At 34.7% G+C, this 24,420-nt stretch overlaps 1 long non-coding RNA gene across 1 annotated transcript; it reads right to left on the reverse strand.

Annotated features, from left to right (window-relative positions):
• Positions 1-1,786: 1,786 nt before the first annotated feature.
• Positions 1,787-20,166, reverse strand: LOC144450810 (uncharacterized). Its single transcript, XR_013482264.1, has 2 exons — positions 19,997-20,166; positions 1,787-2,802 (listed from the first exon to the last, which is right to left on the reverse strand). It is a non-coding gene; the product is annotated as an uncharacterized LOC144450810 (long non-coding RNA).
• Between the last annotated feature and the right edge of the window lie 4,254 nt (positions 20,167-24,420).

The raw sequence follows: 24,420 nt of genomic DNA on the forward strand, positions 1-24,420 counted from the left end.
GGCATCAATGTCTTCCCCAAGAGATGAACCGTCGTTACATGATGTGGTGTGGTGTGATGTGATGTGAGGTGAGGTGAAGTGGTGTGGTGTGGTGTGATGTGGTGTGGTGTGATGTGATGTGATTTCTTTAAATTTATAAACAACGTAGTTGTCCGCAAAGAAATGCATTTTTAAGAGCTTAGCTACTTTATCAAGTATTAAAACGAAAGTCATGAAACCAGAAACAAAACTTTGCCTAGCTGGACAAATATCTTACTGACATAGTTACATTTTATCTTCTGGAATCACAGAAGTCTGACCAATATTGCTTCTTTAATCGTCTGACGAGACATACATAACCAATATTGCCACACTTTCTTTGCGCTGACAGTGAGTTACTATCATTAATAATATGTACAAGAATAACATCTGACGATGCAACTAACGTTGGCACGTTCACTCTGTTCATTTTGAGACAATCAATCGACTAAAATGTAACAATTATTGTCACCTCGACGATGACATGTGGAAATAGTAATAAGATTTTTTTGTCGAGCCAGACGATACGGTTTAGCAATGTCTCTGATATATTTGTCTGGCAAGATAATAAAACGTAGCACATATCTTATAGTGAGACTGTTTTAACCCAGATTGATAGGTTGATGCGGATGCCGATATATTTGAAGCTCTTAGTGGTGACGGTGTTAAGAGTACCGAAAGCTTTGCTCAAAACGAGAGTACTAACAACTGCTTGACATTCCTGGTTGACCTTTTTAGCTGGTTCATTTATAGGGCCAGTGTCATTTCGCGAACGTTATGCTAAGCACGGGAAAAGACAGTCAAAATGATCCAGAATGTGGCGAAAGGTAAATATATGTATGTATGTATGTATGTATGTATGTATGTATGTATGTATGTATGTATGTGTGCGTATGTATGTATGTGTGTATGTATGTATGTATGTATGTATGTATGTATGTATGTGTATATATGTATGTATGTATGTATGTATGCATGTATGTATGCATGCATGTATGTATGTATGTATGTATGTATGTGTGCGTATGTATGTATGTGTGTATGTATGTATAAAACTAATCTAGTCAATGACACAATAATTCATATATTAGGGAGAGGTTATTGTTTTCTTAAGGAGAAGTTCTTGTGTACAAATAAACCTATTACAGCTTTTGGTGTCGAGAAACTAAACATTTTGAGCACTTTATGTGGTTGTATTTGGTTTACAATTGTAGTAAAAGTCATGATGTGTATTTTGATTGCATGATCTTGATTTTTTGTGTGCTATATTAACAATTATAATCATTCCAAACTGTACCCAAGTAAGGTGTAATCAACAGTCCGATTATATTGTTTTGTGAAACTATTGATCTATTGGTTTCTATGCACAATCCCGCCCTGTGTAGAGACAATTTGAAATTAATGTTTTTTTATGTTTTTCATCTGTTGTCATACTTTCCAAAGGAAATTAGTTTAATGAATAGGTTTATTTAGACCTTAGATATTCGATTGACATTTTGCTATGATTTTAGAATTTCACATGCACAACTTATTCTCTCTCTCTCTCTCTCTCTCTCTCTCTCTCTCTCTCTCTCTCTCTCTCTCTCTCTCTCTCTCTCTCTCTCTCTCTCTCTCTCTCTCTCTCTCTCTCTCTCTCTCTCTCTCTCTCTCTCTCTCTCTCTCTCTCTCTCTCTCTCCGTTATCAGCCAATAACCTCTGGGCGCTGATGTAAAGATCCACAAGCAGAAAACATACGTTATGCTGCTAAGATATAAACAATTTAACATATATATTTTATTATAAGCATTCACGCCGTAACTCAAAGTGTAACAACTGCTATAATAATTAACGTTTAGTGATATTATAGGATTTCCTTGAATGCAATCATACATAAAAGCGATATCTATTGTATGAGATATGTTAAATTCATTTATGATCCATTGAAACACATGATATATTTGTCTCATTGGCCATCATAAAGCCATATGGCTGGTTACACAATTCGTGATCGAAATCTGCAGTATTCACGCAAAAGTATGATTTTTTAACGCAACAGATTTTTTTGCAATTAGATGGGTAACATGTAACATCGTGCAACATACAAGGATGGTGAACTTACACTTTATTGATAGAGGTCAAAGTTCAAAATATTTAACCACTCGGTGATATAGGTAATTATGCATCAAGAAAGATATGTTAATTTCATTTTGATTCGTATTCTGTTATGATTGGGACAGGGATATGTGACTGTCATTATTTTTTTTCGACACATATCCTATTGAATTTGAATATTTAATATTCGATTATTCATTGAATTTTGCAGCTGGAAATTGTAGGTTTTTAAGATATGATTGTGTCAAGTTATAGTTTTCATTTAATTTTGGAGCTAGACACGTTGTGGGTTTTTTGGCAACGTTGGGATGATGACGAGGGTAGATAAAGATATTGTTCTTCAACGGAATTGTTCTAAGGTTATGAATAAATTATATCACTGTCTCTTTCAGTTTAGTCTTTTTCTTCGTCTCTCTTGAACATGCTCCATCCGTAGAATTTGTCTTGTTTCGCTCTCTTTCCAAAATCTATGGGCATACCAAACATTTCGTCATTGATTCGTTGTTTCGTTGCTTCGTCTTCGGCATCCTTTTGTAGGTTTTGTAATAAAAAGGCTTTGAAAGCTTTGAGGTGTTGTGACAGACTAACATTGTCTTCTGTATTTGTGGGGGCGCTGTTCACTATGACAGCCAAACTGATGACAGTAAACGCAGCAACCATTAAATTCCTCATCGTCATGTCACTAAAGTATATCTGTCGACAGAAACAAAGATAGAAGGTGTTATATACTGTTACTAAAACATACATACAACTGTGTGTTATACTCAGAACGAACTTTGCGTACAACGTATATACGTGTAATAGATGTTAACAAGAGAGGCTGGTTCAGTATGATAAATGTATGTGTGCTCACCCCATTACATCTTCATAAATTTACATTTACATCACAAGGCAAAAAATCAGAAAATAGGGTAGGTTGGTAGGGATTTTATTTATTTTATTTTACATTTATGTTAAGTACTTCAACCCAAACTCAAAATTCTTGGTGGTCACAATACATCCATAACAGTTTATGAGGCATAAAAGAAGTAAATGAATACAATTTTGTGATTCAAAAGAAGACAAAGACAATATGCAGAAATCACATCGTTTCTCTCTACATTGTGATAAAAAAATAGTGACTGACTATCTGACTGACTGACTGAGTGACTGACTGACTGACCGATCGATCGATTGATTGAACAATCTTATGAACACGGATATAAATTCTTTGGCTGGGTGACTTGTACATGATTTCACCCTTAATCGATCTTCATTGGATTAAAAAGCAATTATATTTAATTTGTTGTCGAGGTAGACGTTAAAATGTAGAATTTTGTCTAGTCATACAATTTTCTTTTTTAGGTTAACTGGCATTTTTTGCAGAATGACGCAATGTTCAAATATTGAGCACATTTGTAATTTAGGGAAATTCGTGAAAATATTAGAAGAATGAGAACGAGATTCAAAGGCGAATACTGATATAACCACTGCAAAACTCTGTTGGCTAGATTTGCTTTTGCTTCACTTTATTTATTTTGAATGCTTGCTTTAGGGGTCCCAAGCTGACATATTGACATGTAATAGCGGTTGTTGCAAAGAAACAAGATAAACCACTTCTTGTATTCCATGTTGAATACTTTCATCTCCTACAAGATGACTTATGGGGCATGTGATAGTGCATCTTTTTATTGTCAAGACACATCCTTTAGTTCGGCTGACATTATTGTTAAAACACCAAATAATGCATTGGATCCCCGGAAATGTAGCTGACATGTTGCCGAGGCTTCGGCTATATGATAGGGTATTGTAAAAAAAAAGTGGCATTTTGAAAGGATTTTAAAATTTACGGACCAACGGTCTTTGTAGTGATGGCTTTTACTGCGAACGTTATTTTTCCCCAGACACTGACATTACCGTGTATTACAGATCAATTTCTCGCCTTGCCTTCTACCCTGCTTTCAAGATCCCATATACGGCACCAGTCATGACATTTCCTTACTCTGTACCCGGCCCTGCGTTTGAGTGTCACTACCTCGTACCTAGAAGTACTAGTCTAGACACTTTCGATTTGTACAAGAAGTATGTGTCATACATACCAAATATAAAGTGTGTGTTTATTTATTTATAAACAAATGCACTATAACCTTTCAAACGAACTCTTTTATAGTGTACATTCTGGTATAAGAAACGTCCCTCATATCGGGCACCTAAATTTACATTTAAGATATATTACAAGTCTTGTTCATATTTCTCACTAAATGTTTTATAAATGGTAACAGCATATTTAAGTAAAACCTCTCGATTCGTAGGCCCTAACAACAATTATCCACATCCTACTCGATCCGTGACCGATCGCAAAATATGAAACAGGTTGGCCGCGAACGGTCACAGACTATGCTCACCGTTTCACAAATTGGTCCTTTTGACAAAGTTAATACCAAAAGATTTTAAAAATCACTCTTAAGGATTTGACAAATGTTATTAAAGAAGAAAGCTGTACTCCTTCGAACAGAAAATACGAGATTCATACCCTCGTCGTTCTACGTCACGACAACGTGTGTCTACGTCATTGATTCTGCAATATTCGAAATCGCCATTATTCCCCAAATTGAGCTTTTGTATGTATAATTATATTATTGTCCAAATATGTTTCTTGGTTCACACTCGTGACTGTTTAATCTACGCGTATTGGACTTGTAGTAACAAGGCCCCTTATGTCAATGTGTATTCAATGTGTATTCTGCTGAATTAAGCTTAATATTTGATAACAAAATCGCATTCGTTCCGTCAAAGTTATTTTAAGTTGAAAAAAGGGAACTCTTGATATTTAACCTTACGAATAATGTCATCCACGGTCACAGCGACGTGTTGTTACTTTGAGATGTCAGTTTCCAAGAGACAAATCTTACAATGGTCTAGCAGTAATCATTGTCGTATCATATATCATTTTATCAAGACAAATCCTAAAGGGAATAGCTTCCTAACTTCAGATATATTGATGAACATATTGAGGAGCTCTACCAATGAGTTTTATTTCGTGGAATTTTGAGTTGTATCATGACCCAGGGCACTCTGTCTGTGTATTGAGAGCCTATATAAAAGCTATAGTATGAAATATCATATGAATTATATATGGCAACGTTTCGAAGCACTTTACTATGTGAAAGCAATCTATAAAAGAAGAAACCACGAATTGATGTCCTTCCAACGTGAATACTTAAAACTATAAATCATTTATTTTTCCCAGAAAGTGAGGAATTGAAGCTATGCTAATCAATACAATACTTTAGAGTGATCTTCTGGCCTATTGCATAGGGACAAATTCTTTTTCATGATTTCGTCACAGACAATATTTACTTGAAATTATTTTCCATTTAAATGTAATAGTATTTTATTTTGAAATGCATACTATTTACGATTAGTTTACTGTCGAACCTGGCGACGAAAATGTAACAATGTTTAGTAAACAGTTTTGTGCAGTCGGGCGATACATGTATCTAGAATAGCAAGATTTTGTGGAGCCAGACGAAACAAATGTAGCAATATTTGTAAGATTGTTATCGAGCCATTGATAAAAATATAGCAATGTAGCAAAACTCCTTGCCAGCTTTGCTACATTGTATCACTGTTAGTAAGATCGTGGAGACATAAGGGGAGATTATACCTCCATGGTAGGATATTCGAGTCAGGAAATAAAAAAAGCAATATAAAGTAACTTTTTTGTTTAGTCACAGGACGGTTTCTTTCTATTACTCAGCTGGGTTCCATTGTAGTTGACAAGTTGTGGTTAAAACAACACATGATAGTATAATCCTGTATGGTATCATTCACCGTCCTAACTAAGGTGGTTAATATTGGTAACAAATTGCTGGACCCAGAAAATGTCCTTTTGTATTTTTGTTGACGTAGAAACGCTAAATAGAAAAGAAGATTATACTTTGACATACAATACAGATATATTTAGATTACGCTGATTAATTTGTCGACATTTTGGTTTCCACGTAGAATCTACGTGTCCTCGTGTAAGACTTGTCTTCAAAATGGAGTGTAGCAGGCTTCATGCGATACATGAGATTAATATGCCTGACAAAATAACTAGCGAGCGGTTAATTGTATGTACCATTACACCGTCATAAAGACTGCAATTTACACATCGCTATGATCTTTGCCTTTTTTTAAATAGGTTAGTACTTGCCCTCTTTATTAGCAGCAACTATTTTCAATTTATCATTCACTGCTAGTCATTTACTGATAAAGCGAAGTAAGAGACATGGATGAGCCGCAGTGACGATCATATCTCTTGTAGTGTAACGAGAATTAAACGCTATCTTAGACTACCGAGTCTCTAGGTATGTGTTTTGATAACGAGACAAGAGCTGAACGAACACAACAAGCGATAGCGGTCTTTCATCTCTCGTTTGTACCGTTGGCGTGGTTCAGTTATTATAACATTACCACGGGGCTATTAGCAAATCGCTCCCCCGTATATCAATCGATGTTCTCCCGAAGGCTGTTATTTCTCATACAGGTAGACAAGAATCTATTAAATTTGCAGCCATCGGCAAGCACTGATGTATCTGGTTGGCCGAGATGACTTATATCATTGTGTTTATGAGAATTTTATTACATCAATAATGAAACGCCATCCGCATAATATGATTTTAGAAGAGAAGATTGTATAAACGTTTGATATCACTCAAATTCATGTATACAATTGAATTAAGAGTTAAAAACAAACTTTACAATTGTACGAATTCCTATGAGAGAGAGAGAGAGACAGAGAGAGACAGAGAGAGGGAGAGACAGAGACAGAGACAGAGACAGACGATTGACGCAAAAAGCGCATGCAACATGTAGGAGTGCTCGTTGCACTTGCCACAATAATGAAGTTTAGTAACTGTTGTCTGTAAAATAGAATAGGGTACAGTTTCAGTTTTACAAATCTTGATAAAAGTTGAAAGCTAGCGGAAAATTAGACTCCAGTATACACGCGACTTCAATAGACTTTGACGCCACTAAATCGTGTTCGTGTTACTTATGGCACAATACAACTTTTCTCATATTTGCAAAGTTTTGAGAGAGAGAGAGAGAGAGAGAGAGAGAGAGAGAGAGAGAGAGAGAGAGAGACAGAGACAGACAGACAGACAGACAGACAGACAGACAGACAGACCAGGCAGGCAGGCAGACAGGCAGACAGGCAGGCAGACAGACAGACAGACAGACAGACAGACAGACAGACAGACAGACAGACAGACAAAGAGAGAGAGGGGGGATCTACAAGTCGACACATGCCTTCTGTAACATTACAATTGTCCTCCGACATTGTTAGAATAAGTTCATTTCAGTACAGTATGGATTTCGTCGACAATATTTGTACGTACAGTTACGTCATTGGATCATTTATATCTTAGTTAACTCCTAGATTGAATTCAGTCAATTGCAAATGATGATTAAGTTAGTGCACTTCAGTAAGTAGAATACTGCGAGTACCTTTTAAATATACAGCAACATTAAACAAACGCAAACACATACAAACTCAGCTTGTTTCACTTTATTGTTGTATTGGTCTGTTGCGTACATCTGTCGACTATCCCAAGAAAACTAATTCGATTGTGTGCTTTAAATGTAGCCTTTCTCGATTGTGAAAATCTAAAACATAGTTTTGTGTTTTGGTTGCTGTGTACATATTTTGACTATCCACGTGCACATTAAACAAATAGGACCTCATATCCACCTAACACATACTATATATTGAAAAACTCTCTGATACCTGTCAAATAGCCAACGCTTCTTAAGCTTCGTTTCTATGGCAACATAGGTACCTCAACAGACAAGCGTTTTCTCTTATTTGGAATGAAATATCTCTAGTCAACTCAGTTATTACAATGATAAACTGTGTGACCCAGACATTTACAGTTCCTCACAATGTTTTTCTTTCTTTCTTTCTCTGTCAATGACACTCGTTGTGGCGTTATTTTAATGAAAAAACACAAAGTTAATTATACAGGGCTTGGTGAATTCAGCACTAACTTGCTTTTTCAACCAAATGTATAAACTTTTACGCTGTATAGTATTAGCTTGTAGCTAATTCTTACGTGATTAAATTTGACCCAACGTCAATACATCCTTAGCCTGGTCTAGAACGTGATTGAACATAAAGTTAGCCCAAGAGCTATTTAGAACTACGTACGTGTCCAATACACGTTAAGCAACAGAGTTGACCGATCATAAAAATTCAAGACAAACTAAAGAAAGATCAACACGTATATTTTCATAAAATTACACATGCATTTGTAAAATTTAGTGCACTTCAATCTATTGCGCAATTATGTAGATATATAAGTTTACACCGGTGTGCTAATTGGGACAATTACACACAGCATGCTGTCCAGGAATTCTTTAAAAACACACGTTTTGTTCTTTTTTAACGATGCTACGCGACATTCGTAATCTCAACGTTCAACAGAATTCACATTACGCACGATTTTGAATATCAAATGTTCGTCTGTCAATGCACAGGTCAGCTTGGTACAGCTAGCCAAGTATTGATACATGTTCAAACAAATTAATATATGCTACATGTTCGGATCGTCTGCATGTGTGAGTTACATCTTGGCATTTGAACCATTTTTTAAATGTGCTTCAGTCACGAAGGAAACATTTTATATAATATTCGAATATCGTTAGCTTTTTCTGAATATCTCCTATTTGTGAAGTTTCTTCTAGATGCCTAACGCGACATAACTAAAGACCGAACCTCAATCAAATTTAGTACCAACATTATCTGATCATGTTTGAAGCGTTTATTAGATAACATGACTTAGGCCTAAATGTTTGAGTTAAAACCATTGCGAACCATTTTTCAGATGTGCTGAAGTCATGAAGGAAAACAATTTATACAATATTCGGTTGCCGGACACTGTCTAGTTTTTCACTGCCGACCCTAAACTTTGTTTTACGTATCCGAGAAAAAAATAATAAAATCGCGAAAATTGTGTGAATTCGCACAAGAAATAGTGGATTCGAAAACTAACATCAACAAAAAAAGACAATATATAAAACTGTTCGTCCAATCTATAATGGCTGTAAATCTGGGGAGAAGAAACCAATAACTCAGAGACCATATGGAAAACAACGGAAAACATAACTACCTGAACTAGACGCTCACATATGAAAATAAATTTATATTAAAAAAAAAAAAAAAAAATCTACTACCCCATCTAAAATTGAGCTTAATCGGAACCACACAATTGTTATTGTTAGGCCTTACTCGTGGGTAAATGTATTTGTGTAGCTCTACACATATATGTCAAAATAAATCCAATCAAATAGATTTTTGGTTCCGCTCCCTAAAATCCCCCATCCAATGTAATCACTTTTTCAACCTGTTACTATCTATAGATACAATCGATCTCTTATATGCACAACGTCTCCCTATTGGGTTTCGGTCAATATATTGTAGATTGTCTGATATCTAATTAATATTCCCGTAACAGATTGTGCAGCTATTTTATAATCACTTGATTGAGAATCAACGCGCTTTTAATCTAGTTGATGCATTGAGATTAATTGAAGGGAGATGCATTAGTTGATATCGCAGGCAGTGATATGTGATGTCATTTATACGGATTTAAATAATCTCATCTTTTATTAATAATATCATTAAAGGGACACAAGCTTATGTTTATACGTTTCGGGCATTTTTTGCTTATACTTAAAAGTTACTCGTATATACAACTTACTGAAGCATACACAACCACTTGCAATATACAATTTAGAAATGGTCCGATGACGTAATTTAGTGTACATATAAAACAATGTCGAGGAAAATTCCTACAATGCAGTTAACTATTCTAATACTGCCAGACTATAACATCATAGAAGGCATTCATAAACTGTGACATTACCCTAGAGTAGTGTAACCGAGATTTAATGCAAGTATTTGCTGTTGAGTAAAAGCTTGTAAGATCAGCCTGTGTCTCTTTAATGTACATGGAAACTTATATACAATATTATAGATTAGAATCTAACAATAAATCAATAAATGCCCTCAAAATATTTCAAAATGGCTGATAATATTTGTGTATTAATTTCTAGTATATAGTGACAATTACATCACAACTAAAAAATGGTAATGTGATAGTGTTTTATATATCGTGTTTCCTCTAATGATATTATTAACAGAAAATGATATTTATTTGAAACTGTATAAATGACCTTGGACACCGCTGCTTGCGATATAGACTAATGCATCCCCCTTCAATTAATCCCGACACATCAATACGTGAAAGAAGGGTGTACGTTAAAACTAAACCATCGAATTGTATTGATGTATAGCAAAGGATAATGGATGTATTTGTTATTACTTTACGTATTAATCAATCATGCGACACATGCGACCGGTATTTGATTTCAGGATTGATAGTTCATATTTTGCTGACAACCAAATAATCAACATTCATATTTTTTTTTATTAATACGCCATTGATTCGCATTAGGTATCGCTCATTATTCACAATTTTGATAGTTATTTTTGTCATGTGTTGAGCCCCCTTTCTCAGAAATAAGAGGAACCACTTTCATCTACTAAACTTCGAACAATAATTAAGGAAACTCTTTATTAACCAACAAGACTACTGTGATTTTATGACTAAACATTCATCTTGCATTACTGATTATGTACAATTCTGTGGTAGATCAGACTATGGCAGTACCACTTACAAACAAAAACTTGCCTGGATCAACAACGTTCAATAATTTTGCTATATTTTATCGTCTGAACAGAACAAAACTTCCTCTGACCTCACAGACGTTTAAGCAAACTGCCATATTTTATCGTCTAAATAGAAACCAAAAGTCGGGTCTTGCTCAACAAACATTTTACTAAAATTGTTATTTTTTGTCCTCTGAGCAGGAACAAAACATCCCGGCGCGACAAATATTGCTAACATTGTTACATTTGATAGTCTGGAGCGAAAAATGTCTTACTGTCGCTGCTTCTTTTCATTGTCTGGCTTGGCAACAATCTTATCAACATTGATAAGTTGTCTTCGTATGTGAGCAAACTTGTATCAGCTTGGCGCCTAATCATACTATATTGGAACAAAATATACTTTTTCAAGTATGTCAATGGAGTGAGATTGTACATCAAATTGTGTCACGCCAGACGATGATAACATCTAGCAGTGTGAATGAGATTTTTGCCAAGCCAGACGATAATATGTTGCAATTTAGTAATGTATTTCTTGAGACAGACAATACATTTTAGCAATGTTTGTGAATATATTGTCTCGCCAGAACGTTTCCTCAACTGATCTTCCATGGTTTGTTCCTAATGCAGAATAGCGCAAATCAACTAAAATATTCAACATTAAGTCTAGACTAGGTTTGTTGGAAACAATTTTCTTGAATATCAACTGCATGTCAGGGATTTTGAATATTAACCACAGGTCAGGGATTTTGAAGTTTTTGCCAGATTTCTTACTGAAAAATTAAAATTTGATAAAGGAGGAAATCAAAATTTTCTCATGACGGAATAGCTTATGTAAATGCGATGTTAATCGGAAGATTTCCAGAGCAAATAATATGACAGTGCAAGGAAGGTTAGTCAAGATAAAATGTCCTCTGTCCGAAATATAGTTGAAAAATAGCTCATCTTTTGGAATTAATTTGTAAATACAAGTAATCCAACTATTTACGCATGGTGAAGTTTCCATCTATGGGGAAGCAACACATACATGTACAGAATGTGCGTGACGTGGCGGTATTTACGAACACTTCCGGCGCAGATAACAACAAAGTTTGCACATTTGTTAGCTTTAGATAGCTTACTCAATTAAAAACACGGACATGATACATGTTATTTCACATTTCTTCCACCTAGAAAGACAGAATTACATGTACATATAAACTGAATACCCTTTTTCGTCCATGTGGCCACTTTGATACAGTACTCTAGATTATTAAAGAGAAAGATTATAAATAAACCCACCTTGACATACATGATAACATATATCGTACATGAATACGTCATCGCGTGTGAACTTTGACCTATGACATCAAGATCCAATTTTTTTTTCAAATGTTGTCTGCAAACAAGGTCCCGAATGTTAGGACCATGATACCTATAGTGACTGATACACTACGCTAACGTAACGAAAAATAATTTCTCGGTGTTACTCCTTGCAATGTGATGTAAAGAGACCTGCGTCGATGACGTTACTAATTTGATTCCAATGTACTCATTTTTATTTCAATATTAGTTTATCACTCCTCTGACCCACAACAATTTGTATTTTCTCGATGAATTTCGTTTGTATGATAGGTTTTTTTTTTATAATAATACGTTAGCGTAAGCATGATAAATAGTGACACTTGTACACTTATAAGTGGATCTTGCTGAAATGAATAGTACTCGGCCTAGAAACGATCAATCTGCCGCTTTCATGTGTCGCCTATAAAATTCCACAATGGACTGACGGATTAATGTATAACAATATTTAGCATATATGATTATAATATGCTTATGTTCTATTTACCTGATAAAACTGACATGTAATTCGACAATATATATCAATAATAATGTTATTAATGGAATTAGTATATGAAGAAACAATAATCCTATAAAAACTGAAATTTCAGCAAAATTTTAAACGCTCTTCTAGTTTTAGTAAGCTACGAATGTCAGCTAATGTTGTATTTAAAAAAATATCGTCATTGCTCACAATATTCCAACAAAGAGGAAACATTTACGATTAAAATCACGAAACCTGAAACAAAACGCCGTATGGCTAGACAATAATCTTTAAACGCTGATTAATTTGCTTCATCGACTGACCCAACAAAATTCTTACCAACAGTGTTACATTTTGTCAACAATGATCTTACTAGCAGTGTTAAATTTTATCGTCTGAATAAAAAAAAATCTTACAAACATTTGATCGTCCTACCCGACAAATCTATCTGTCGGTAGAAATGTTGTTGTGGCAGAGCCAGACGATGGAATGCAGCACGAACGAAGTGTACAATTAAGCTAACTTTAATTCATTCACGTCACGGACAATTTTCAACAGCTATAACAATAATGACATTCAATTGAACCTTTTAAACGTTAACAGATATATTGAACGTGCGCATCCAAGATTGTGTCAGCGCCAACTATATCCGGACAGGAGAGAATACTTCTGTGATGCTTTTTAACAATTATTCACTTTAACGGGAACAGAGAGAACTTTAGCCCCTACGTTCTTTCTATGTTTTCCGTTCTTGCTAACTCCATCAAGACATTCTGGAGATGTTTCCTGTTAGAATGAGCGCGATGCATTGAAGGAAATGTTTAGGTCTTTTTATAATATCATTTGCGTGAATCGCAATTGGAAACTCTCTAAGGATCGGTAATCGTATCAAAGCCTGCAACAACAGGATATTGTGCACTTTTTCCCCTGTCTTTTTAACGATCATGCTTGCCGACAGATATAAAACTGATCTTAATGACTGTCAATTATAATCATCGTTAACCTCAAATTAAGTCAAGGGAAACACTTTCATGCCTTAAGTTAGAAATATCAAATTCACCACTTGCAGCCTTAGGGCCAGGCTCCTTCACTTTATAAGGGTCAAAACGTTGTTCTATAAATACTACTTTATTTTGGGCTGTTAGTTATGTGTAATGTCATTTACGTATCTTTTGAATAGAGTTCAAGATCTGAAAATAAATTATATGGTATACGCCCTGACGAGATTTAACTCTTTTTTATCTACAGAAAACTCCGACGATGCTCAGTCAAAAGATATCAAAAAATTATCAAAGTTTGGAGAAACAAAGACGTGAACGTACAAACAAAATTTGAAACAAAAAATAAAGCACATACTAACACTGCTACATTGTATCGTCTGGCTCAAAACACATCTTACCGAAAGAGCTACATTGTATCGGCTGGCTCAACACAAATTTTACCAACAGAGATATTATACAAAATGTAGCAATGTTAGTAAGAATTTTGTTGAGCCTGACGATACAATGTAGTAATGTTAGTAATACTTTGACGGGCCGGAATACGATTGAGGCCTTGTGATTGTCATCCTTTTTCAAGATATGGGAGTATTAGATATGATAACTCGTTAGTCCCTGTAGAAATAGATAAACAGATGGTTCGAGGAAATGACCCTTTTTGCATGTTTATATTGCGGTGTCATCATTTGAAAATAGTATGGAGGTTTTTCAAAGTGTTTTTTCTCCTTTGATCAAGGTGATAATTTGGTGTACAAATTGAACATATTAAAGAAAGTGATGAAACTCGTGTGTATCAAATACACGAATCGCAGTGTACGATAATAATGCTGATTAATAAGCATTTGTATTTCCTCGGTTCGATGGTCACTTTAGGGCCCTGAATTAAACAACCCGACATCTCTTGTACATTTTCTCAATATTCTCCGCTGATGGATTGCTTCATTTAAATTTACATATTCGTAGGTCACACGTTCCCTTTTAGCTTCAATTACATTTGTAGCAATATGCTGATATATATGAATTGTTTGCCAATAACTCCTGCGTGCCCTCAGTCCCTATACATCCTCGCTGTTGATCTAGCAATAAAACGCCTACATGATCTAATTATATAGACTGTGTAGCATGTTGGCTGAGCTGTTAAAATGGAGTTACAAGATGTGTTCGTGACTCTGTGTAAATATACACAACACGGTTGACAGTAACTGAACGAGCGACAAGTCAGGAAGCAAATCGAGGTACCTCCTTTTTCGTATATGCATGTGTTCTTACGTCATCAAATGTTATGAGCGGACAATGCAAAACGTACATGACTCTCCGAAGTTTCCAAACACCACTTTACAATTGGTTGAATATCAATCCGCGTATGTTCCAGTTCGGGTTTTTTGTGTGTATTATACTTTCCCATGCAACTGTACAGTAATCGTCAAAGAAATCATTTTATCGCTCTGTAGTATTGCAGTTTTTTCTTCACCATAAATTGGTGATTTTTCGGTGAATGGTTTTCCTACTTACTTATAAAGCCCACATGCTTCTGTGAAGAAGGCAAGCGTACACAGAAATCGATACAACTTTGATCATTCAACATTTCTTAGACTGTTACACGGTATGAAATATGATATTTATGATAGATAAGATCTCATGATAATTTTAATCTCATAAATTGACATTGGGTTGAAAATAATTGATGGAATTTAAAGCGCGGACAATAGTCAAAATATGGATTCTCATTAAACATTTAAACGGACTCAACCCGAGAGTACTACAAGTAATAAAATGTTTGCAGCAGTTATCACGTGATCTCCTCATCACCCCATTTATCAAATTGCAGGCTAGACTAGTTTGGGGTTGTTGGGTGATATTTCTTGCTGTATCATTGCAAGTCATACGTTTTCGTAGCTATTCAATTCCCTTTTTACTTGGAGGGGTAGATTTTATCAAACTAACCGTAAGACAATCGCATTTGAGGGCAACACTATCCGTATGCATACAACTCCAGTAATGGAATTTCTTGGTTCGGACTTAAGACACAGTTTTCATAAGACTTGGCCATCTGCCGAAAGCATGACATGATAATATAGTAACATGGCATCAAGTCGTCGTCAGTTAAAAATCCATTCTAAAGATGATATTACTTATATCTTAAAATATATGCATATAATGAACAGTCAATCGTTAAAGCAGCACAATTGAAAACATTTCCATTGATATATATATATATATATATATATATATATATATATATATATATATATATATATATATATATATATATATATATATATATTTGATGGGTGTGGGGCGTGTTTTCCTAGTGTAGATAGCAATGGAAATTATATATATATATATATATATATATAATATATATATATATATATATATATATATATATATATATATATATATATATATATATACGTGTGTGTATGTGTCTGTGAATATACACAAATGTATGTATGTGTGCGTATGTGTGTTTGAGTGTGTCTATGCATCGGTTTAATTATTCGGAAAGATTGTTTGTGCTTGTTTTATTTACTTTTGTGTTTTTTGTTCCGATGTATGTCAACTACACTAATTATATTATTTATAGAATTAGATTTCAGAACCATACCTTGTTAAGAAAAATAGTGGACAAATGATCTTCTCGTGATCTTTGTTCAATCAAGATGTTATACCTTTGAATAATTAATAGTTGTATTGTAGTGTGTGTATTTATAATGTCGAGTGTTGGTGGTAATGATGAATATGTGACTAAAAAGCTAAATTATAAAGCCCCTTCTTTGTTGACATATCTCTACCCTTCTAGTTCCAACTCAAGATAGCAACTATTTGTGTGTGTGTGTGTGTGTGTGTGTGGATGTACTATACAAGTATTTTAACCTGGAAAAGACTGTCGTCTGTCTCAACAAAATGGTTACTAACATTGCTACATTTTATAGTCTGCCTCAACAAAAATCTTACTAACAATGCTATATTTTATTGTCTGTCTCAACAAAAATCTTACTATCACTGCTACATTTTATCGTCTGATTCAACAAATATTACTAACATTGCTACATTTTACCGTCTGACTCAATACAAATCTTACTGAAATCATTCGTTTGACTGACGACAATCTTAGTATACTGACATTGTTGCAGTCCATCGTCTAGCTCGACAATCACTTCACTGACATAGCTACATTTTCTCGGCAGGCTGATCAAAAATTTAATTAAATATTGCTGTATTATGTTGTCTTGTTCAAACATCTTTAACATATAACTTTCTTTAAAGACACTGATAGCCCAGGCAAAGAAAGGGTAGTGTTGTTTTAAGGCTTTTTGTAGAGCCAGACGATAAAATGCAGCGATGTAAATTAAAGTAAGATTTCTATCTGATCAGACGATGTTTTATTTCAGAGTCGTTTCAGGTTAACTGAATTCTGTTTTACACTGCGATGTAACTCGTTTATCAACGCGAGAAATCAAACCTCGTTGACAGCTCTCGTCCTCTAGTGACTCTAAATGAAAATGAATATCAGGTATAGCGTTAGAAACGTCTAATAAAAGGATGAAGTTGACTCTGTAATTGATAAACACCGATGAAGAGGTGAGCTGTTGAATGTCTCGTTAAATCTTTATTGAGGGATTTTTTTACCATATCACTTAGAAGGATTTGTTGATTTGCGTCACTAAAAGGTCTCCATTAGTTGTTATTCATGTTCAATATTGAAAGAGTGAAATAAAACAAGGCAGCTTAAAAGCCACATTGTCAGTTATGAATATGGATAATGTAGATGTAATATAGTGCATATGTGACATATGTATTGTTGAAATGTCATTGCCTTACATCAGAATTTAATATTGAAATTATATCCTCGTAAATTGAGCTTTTTACTCTATTTTAGCTCACCTCACTTTTACATTTATATCACACCTTTGTTTGCTCATGGTATGAACACAAGCTGGCACTTCTTTGATACATGATATTTCTCTAACGTTGTAGCAAGTTTTACTCACGTCATCCTGCTCAGTTAGCTGAGCTGTCGAGACGAAACTGTAGAATCGTAAGCCATACATGATTTTGAACTTTTTGCAAACACGCAGGACAATAAATATGAATCAGCCGTCTCGGGATAGCATTCCCAAAGCTCATTTGTTACCATGGTTACTGTTTGACAAATCTGTATCTAACGACACATTTAAAAAAAATAATAATTGAAGTGATACTTGGAATTCAGAAGGCTAACACGGCTTTCTTAAAATGAGTCTCACTGTAGGTTATCTAATCAAGTCTTCAAGTAGCTACATTAATATATTTGACATTCACAGATGACAAGTGCTCGCATTTTAGGTTCTTAAGCAACAATTTCAATCAGACTGTCTGTTTTTTTGTTTCAGCGGGACAAATCAACTCGCACTTTATAATTTCAAACTTTCATGTGATGTTCTAGACACAAACTGACCCTACGGACGTCGCCTCTGAAAGACGTTTCCGTTGACTGCATTGTAAATAAGGCCATTAAAGACTAAGCAATTATGCCCAGAAGTATATGTGATTTGCACCTAGATGCTAAACATTCGTGATACTGACTAAAGAAATAAAGAGTGTTAAACTACGGTCTTTATTCGTGACCTAAACAACTGCAATCGCGATACACGGATAGTAAAGATTTGTAACTCCTCTTGAGCTGTGACAAAGGGGAAATGTGAGATAGCGCGCCGATGTTTTTAATGTCCATATATGTAAAATACGACAGGCCAAATAATATATCTATAGCGCGTAAATTACTATCTGATATCAATTGTTAATAACGCAGGAAAAGCCTCAAATTTTTCGTTTAACTCAACGGAGCTATAAATTTACAGCCATTTCGAGGTTCGTTCATGCGATGAATATGAGCTCGAGAGTGCATTGTCATCCATCAGGAGTGTACATTTTGATCTTTAAAAGCCCCTTTCAAAGTACGGTTTTACAAATTCCTCTTTAACTTTAAAAGATTCTTTCAAAATGTAGTTACAGTTTTGTGTACATGCATGCCTGTAGGATACTGAAAACATGTAATGGATAGACTACTACTAAAGTCCTAAGGTGTGCTCCATGTTGATAAAGAATATATGAATCCGTGGAAGGTTGAATCACAAAAAAAGGTGAAACGGCCTCAAACATTTTGTAAACTGCGGGCGAGGATGAAAGGCATTAATATGATGTACTATGAAATGCAAGACTGCAGAAACTTTCGATTCTTGTAAAAGAGATGGTTATTGAAGATGGTCAATTTTCAATCGATCCTGATTTGCCATAATTTGAATTAGTCATGTTGCACGCATGTATTTGAACACAAATAATTACGAATACATAACTATTGTTATTTTGACATATATTTTAGCTGATGAATATAGTTCAAATTCCAGAATGTTTATTTCTTGTGTTGTAGTCGTTGATGTCAGCTGATTGATTTATATAAGCTTAGAAATTTATTTATAACATGCACCTAATTCAATTTTTGGCAATCTCCATTTTAAAAAGCACCCATCTGAATTTTTTTTTTTATAGAAACATGTTTTTCAATGTTTGAACGTAAAATTTTCAACACTGGCATTCTCCTTTCGATTAACCCCACAATATAAATTCAACCATAGCCAAAGATTGCGTAGTTTTGCGCATTTTATATGAAAATGATCTTTACTTGTAAGCTGTAGCAATGTAGTAAACTTCCTTATCCATATTGAACATTTACATACAAATGCAGGAGATTGTTTAAGCGTCGATACATGTTAGCTCTCATCATGCGTGACAATCTTTCAACCTTCCTATGTTACGTAATCTCTTTGAAACTATACTATTACACTGTCGAGTGATTTTTCATGTTGTACTTTATCCCTATAAAGCAGCTGACAAGAATTTCTAAAAAGCATGTTTCGTGTTATTTATATGAAGCCACCGTGAACGTCCCCGGCCTAGCTGCCCGTCTCTTCGCTGAGTACTTGTGTATTCATCGCGTTAATATAGTTACTGAATTAAAGATGATGTATGCCCAATGGAAACACTTACAAGTTCTCATTTAAAAAACTAATCCAAGTACATGTTAAGTAATCTTTGCCTGACAAAAGTTTAATCTATTTGAGTAGAAAGTGTTAAATCGTGTGTCATAAATTGTATTAGTGTTGGCAAATGCCGTTAATTTGTCCCAACTTATGGAACTGAACCAAAAGAGTCAATATCCGAGAGTTCAGGAAACCAAATTGAAGTACAGTATACTAATGGAAGAAACAGACAAGATACATACATTTGTACGTGGTGTTTACAGCAGTATAAGTATTTCATATTCAGTATTTTTCTCAAGATGTTACTTATTCAACTTGTTGACACTTTACCATAAGAAATATGTGAGCTCTTATTATTAAATAAACATACCTTCTTCGCTGATGAAGAAAATGCGGAACTTTCAAAAATAGGTGCTTCTTTTTTCGGTCTTTTCACTTCGTTGACCAACACAGGATTGACAATAAAAAGTTCCTTTCGCTGCAACGACAAATAAAGTCTTGGCTTCGACTGTTCCAAGACAAGGTGGCTTCTTATTTGATAGTGACTGCGCACACACCTTTAAATGCAACTGCTTGCGTAGGATGTCTATATAAAATTCGGATACCTCATTGGTTCATATTGCGTGACGTCATGAAGAAGAGGTTTTCGGGAAAAGAAATACGAGAATGAATGGAAAATCAGGCAACCCACGTTCAGTAAGACGGTAAATGGTGTACGCTATGTTTGACGTACAAATCAACGTGGATCAAGTTGCTGACGGCTCTAGAGCTATATAATTGATAATTATGTTAAGCGAATGATTCATATGGGTGTTGTTCAAGTGTTGAAGTAATTAAAATCAAAGTCCTTCGATATTACAGTTCTAAAACTCAACTGGGGTAAATTGTGTGTACGTGACTTCTACTATGACAGCAACAGACAGATAATCAGTATGTAAGATCATATATAAATATCAATGCATTAGTCGAATATGTTATGTATGATATATGATACTGTCTCTAATAACTTAAGATAATTTACCTTTGCCAAATTACCAGACTGTTTGACTAGTAAATTTACTTAAAATTATTTTGTTAAACTGTGCAATGACAACCAGCCTTGACTGCGGCGTCGTTAAATACGATATACAGCGAATTGAAATATCACCCTTCTGTACTCGTACTCTAAAGTGTTTGCAGTTGTCTTAATGATAAAAATCATTACTTCATAACAAATACAATTATTTGATTGTCTTGTGATTTTATACAGCATCAAGAATTATTTTCAAAACACGTAAAGACTTTCTACTTTTATGGGAAATAATGGCAAATGTACCAGTAATACAATGTAACTGACAGTTACTACATCAATCAAAGAGTACAACAAAGTCACATACTCCAGGGAAATGTCTAGTCTGTATCGCCATCTTTCGATATCTTTCTATTTATGATACTTGTAACGAAAACAGCGGTTTATTGAACCTTTATGTGATAATGAAGGGTTTCATGATCACGATCACGTGTGAAAATGCTATTCTTTTTATCATCGATTGCTCACACACAATCACCACACTACCTACATTATACGATAAGCAAATACACGACAAGGTTCCCTTGTATATAAAGTACTTATCTGATGGAGCATAATGACTTTGTTCAACTGTGTATTTTGTTTTCGAGTGTAGCCCACAAGTAAGGATTTCATTGATATCTCAATTTTCCCGCAATTTCTTTACTCTTAATTAAACATTTTCCCGTGGTTCTATTAGTGGAGTGTTCGTCAAGTCAGTGATCAAGATGAAGTAGACAAGTTTGATACATTTTGTATTAGCGTTAGTGCCATTTCATGCTTTTCCAATTTTTGGGTACAAACTAGTCACACTCGTTCTAAACTTGTCACTTCATTTTGGAATAATTATGTTATTTTACTAGCATTTACCATATAATATTCATGGTATTTAGATCAAACATATTGAGTTAGTAGGACGCTTTCCCGGTTATAAGATGTTTTCATATATCCCTCAATATTGACGTTTCGGACTAGCCATGTCCATGAAAAGTTTCACTTTATTCTTTCCACTGCATATTATAGATCTTCCACATTACTTTCGACGTCTTTCACCATAATCTCTTCGCTGTTTGTATTTCTGAATTTGATTAGATGCTCCTTAGTTTACTTTTTTCCTCGTAATAAGTGCTAAGATGATAATCCATGGAAATTTAATTTTACACGCAACGGCTGCCCCATGTCCGTCATTAAGTCATTTATAAATGGTTCTTAAGGTAGAATGCATATTCATCTTGACGACCATTTTTTCAAATTTCTTAAAATCTCTCCAGCTTTGAAAATAAAAGCTTGTTCATAGTCCCCTTGAAATTATAACGAAACGGGAATGATTCGCCTTCTTGTTGTCTTGGAAACAAACACAATCCTTTATACTCTCACAGAAAGAGAGCAATATTCGGTGGCCATATTTGATTTAAAATAGGTCAATGTTTAGCTCATTGGACCTCTCGTTCAATAATTTGCCAGGTGGCCCCTGACTAGTTTATTTAGTTTCACACATGGGAATTGATGAGAATGTTCTGGGAAAATGTAACAGTGAAAGTTTAAGACCGTTGTATCAGAGGCTCACGCAACGTTACATTAATCCTTTATTCACGATAATAAATACTTCTTTAAAACGATTCTTGACATTTCCTGTATTTCAAGGTTTAACTTATTCTGTTTTCGCCACTTTTCAAACAATAGTGCACCATTAATTACAGGACATAGATGCCTAATGTGACTAATAGAGCTATTCCTTTTGTTTATATGCAGACGTTATCTCGTGCGATGTGAGTTCACCTTGGACGATTTACGAGATCACTGTTTATTCTTTTTGTATAACGGTTTTTCACAATGACAGATACAAGATTATCTATGAGTGAACTTTGTCCACTTGTCATTATCGTAGTACCCTTGAAAGGGGTTGATTTGATCACTGATCTAGATAAAGGAAGCTAGTCAATTAATTAGAATTGTATGGCGTTTAAATCGAAAAAAAATTGTATTTTTTCGAAGGAATGCAGTTAATTTGGTTTTTCTCTTCATGTTTTGGATTCTTCGAGAATTTTAATGATAAAAGAACAGCACAGACTTATCTCTGTTTTGTGACTATAATAAGTTGTGTTAATATCTTATATATATATTTTTTCTAAGATCTAAGGTTAAGAAAAACTTATCGATCTTGATTTAAACTAGAGGTTTTACAGGCTGAAGGTAAAGCGGTTGTCTGCTTCGCACATCACGCCTTGGATCCCAGCCTACAAAACGTGGCTAGTACCTGGGGACGTTCAAGTATATAAAAACCTATATCTCAGAGCAGAAGTTTACCGGAAAATATTGCTACATCTGCACGTTGGCGTCATACACCAAATTCAATGCGATGGTCGGAATTTGGAAAAGTAAGAGTTTACATAGTGATAGCGACTCATTGTTATTCAAAAAAACAAAAAGAACTTCAGAGAGACATGCGCAGCTGACGATCAGGGAACTTTAAAGTAAAAACGCACGAGACCAAAGGATTAAAATCTGATAAATTTTCACATGGCCTTACAGAACAGAAAGTGTACTTGAACTTTCAGCTTTAGACTTCGGTTAGGTACTTATTTGATAGTCATTAGTATGCAGGGGCAGTTTGTTTAAACTTTTGTAATGACAGATTATATTAAAAGCGTTTATAAAATGTCTTCCATAATAGATGTGACCATAGCGATGTATGGTTATAACCCTTGACAGTAGCCTTATATGGCCTGGATTCGGATCTTTGTACTACACAGTCCACAGTTATACAACTGGGTTGACCAGAGCACAATCATTGTTGCCCAAGGATTTTAGCTGTTTCGAAACAAACGGCAGTGGCGAGGTCCGAATCAGCAACTTGCAGATTCCAAGATGGCTACTATATATACTTTATATTTTGATCATTCAACCACCAGGACTTCATACACACTATACAAGTATTTGGGGTGATGAATGTTGATTATTGCATCTAAATAACCTCTGAGTTTATGACAAAGTTATGTCGTTATATTCGAGATATTGGAGGGAAACGGGCTTTAGGGCGCTGTTAATGGCTTCAGTATGTGAATCTCAATATATGTTGTGTTATTAAGAAGCATTAATATTTCAGGTATTTATGAGAAAGCATTGCTCAACCAAGTGACTTTGAAAAAAAAATGTAAATTTTACTTACAATTACTATGGACACAAACAATTCGTAGTCCTAGAAATATCACATTTTGTAAAATTAATAATGATGTATACATAAGACATAAAAAACATCAGCAAAATTTAGAATTGGTTCACCATATTGAAACATTTAGTACATATATTTACTTGGATTGTGATATTTTGGAGCGACTGCTGTCTGCAATCACATTTTAGTTAATAAAGGAAAGTTACAAGACTTGAAGGTGTGGAATCCAACAAAAGCTGACACTCATCATAAATATAAAAAATGATGCAAATTTGAAATGAAAAAAGTCTTAAGATTAACTAACCTAGGGCATAGTCCCAATTGCAAATGCTATGAATACTTTTAATACTCTCAAGCAGGTCAATGTGAGTTTGTTATGTACAACCCGTGGCCAATTGAGAAATGTATATGGTGTACTTCTTCACCTTTTAGAAGATATCTATATATCAGGTTTTTTCCGAATTTAATCTAGTAAAGAGGAATCCGAATCACTGTAGGACTATTTTTCCCTAGGAAACTAAAATTTTGAACTGAACCGATCATGTTAGCTTAATGTCGATCCCGGTTATAGCCA

Source organism: Glandiceps talaboti, chromosome 20 (assembly GCF_964340395.1).
Source record: "Glandiceps talaboti chromosome 20, keGlaTala1.1, whole genome shotgun sequence".
Lineage (NCBI taxonomy): Eukaryota > Metazoa > Hemichordata > Enteropneusta > Spengelidae > Glandiceps > Glandiceps talaboti.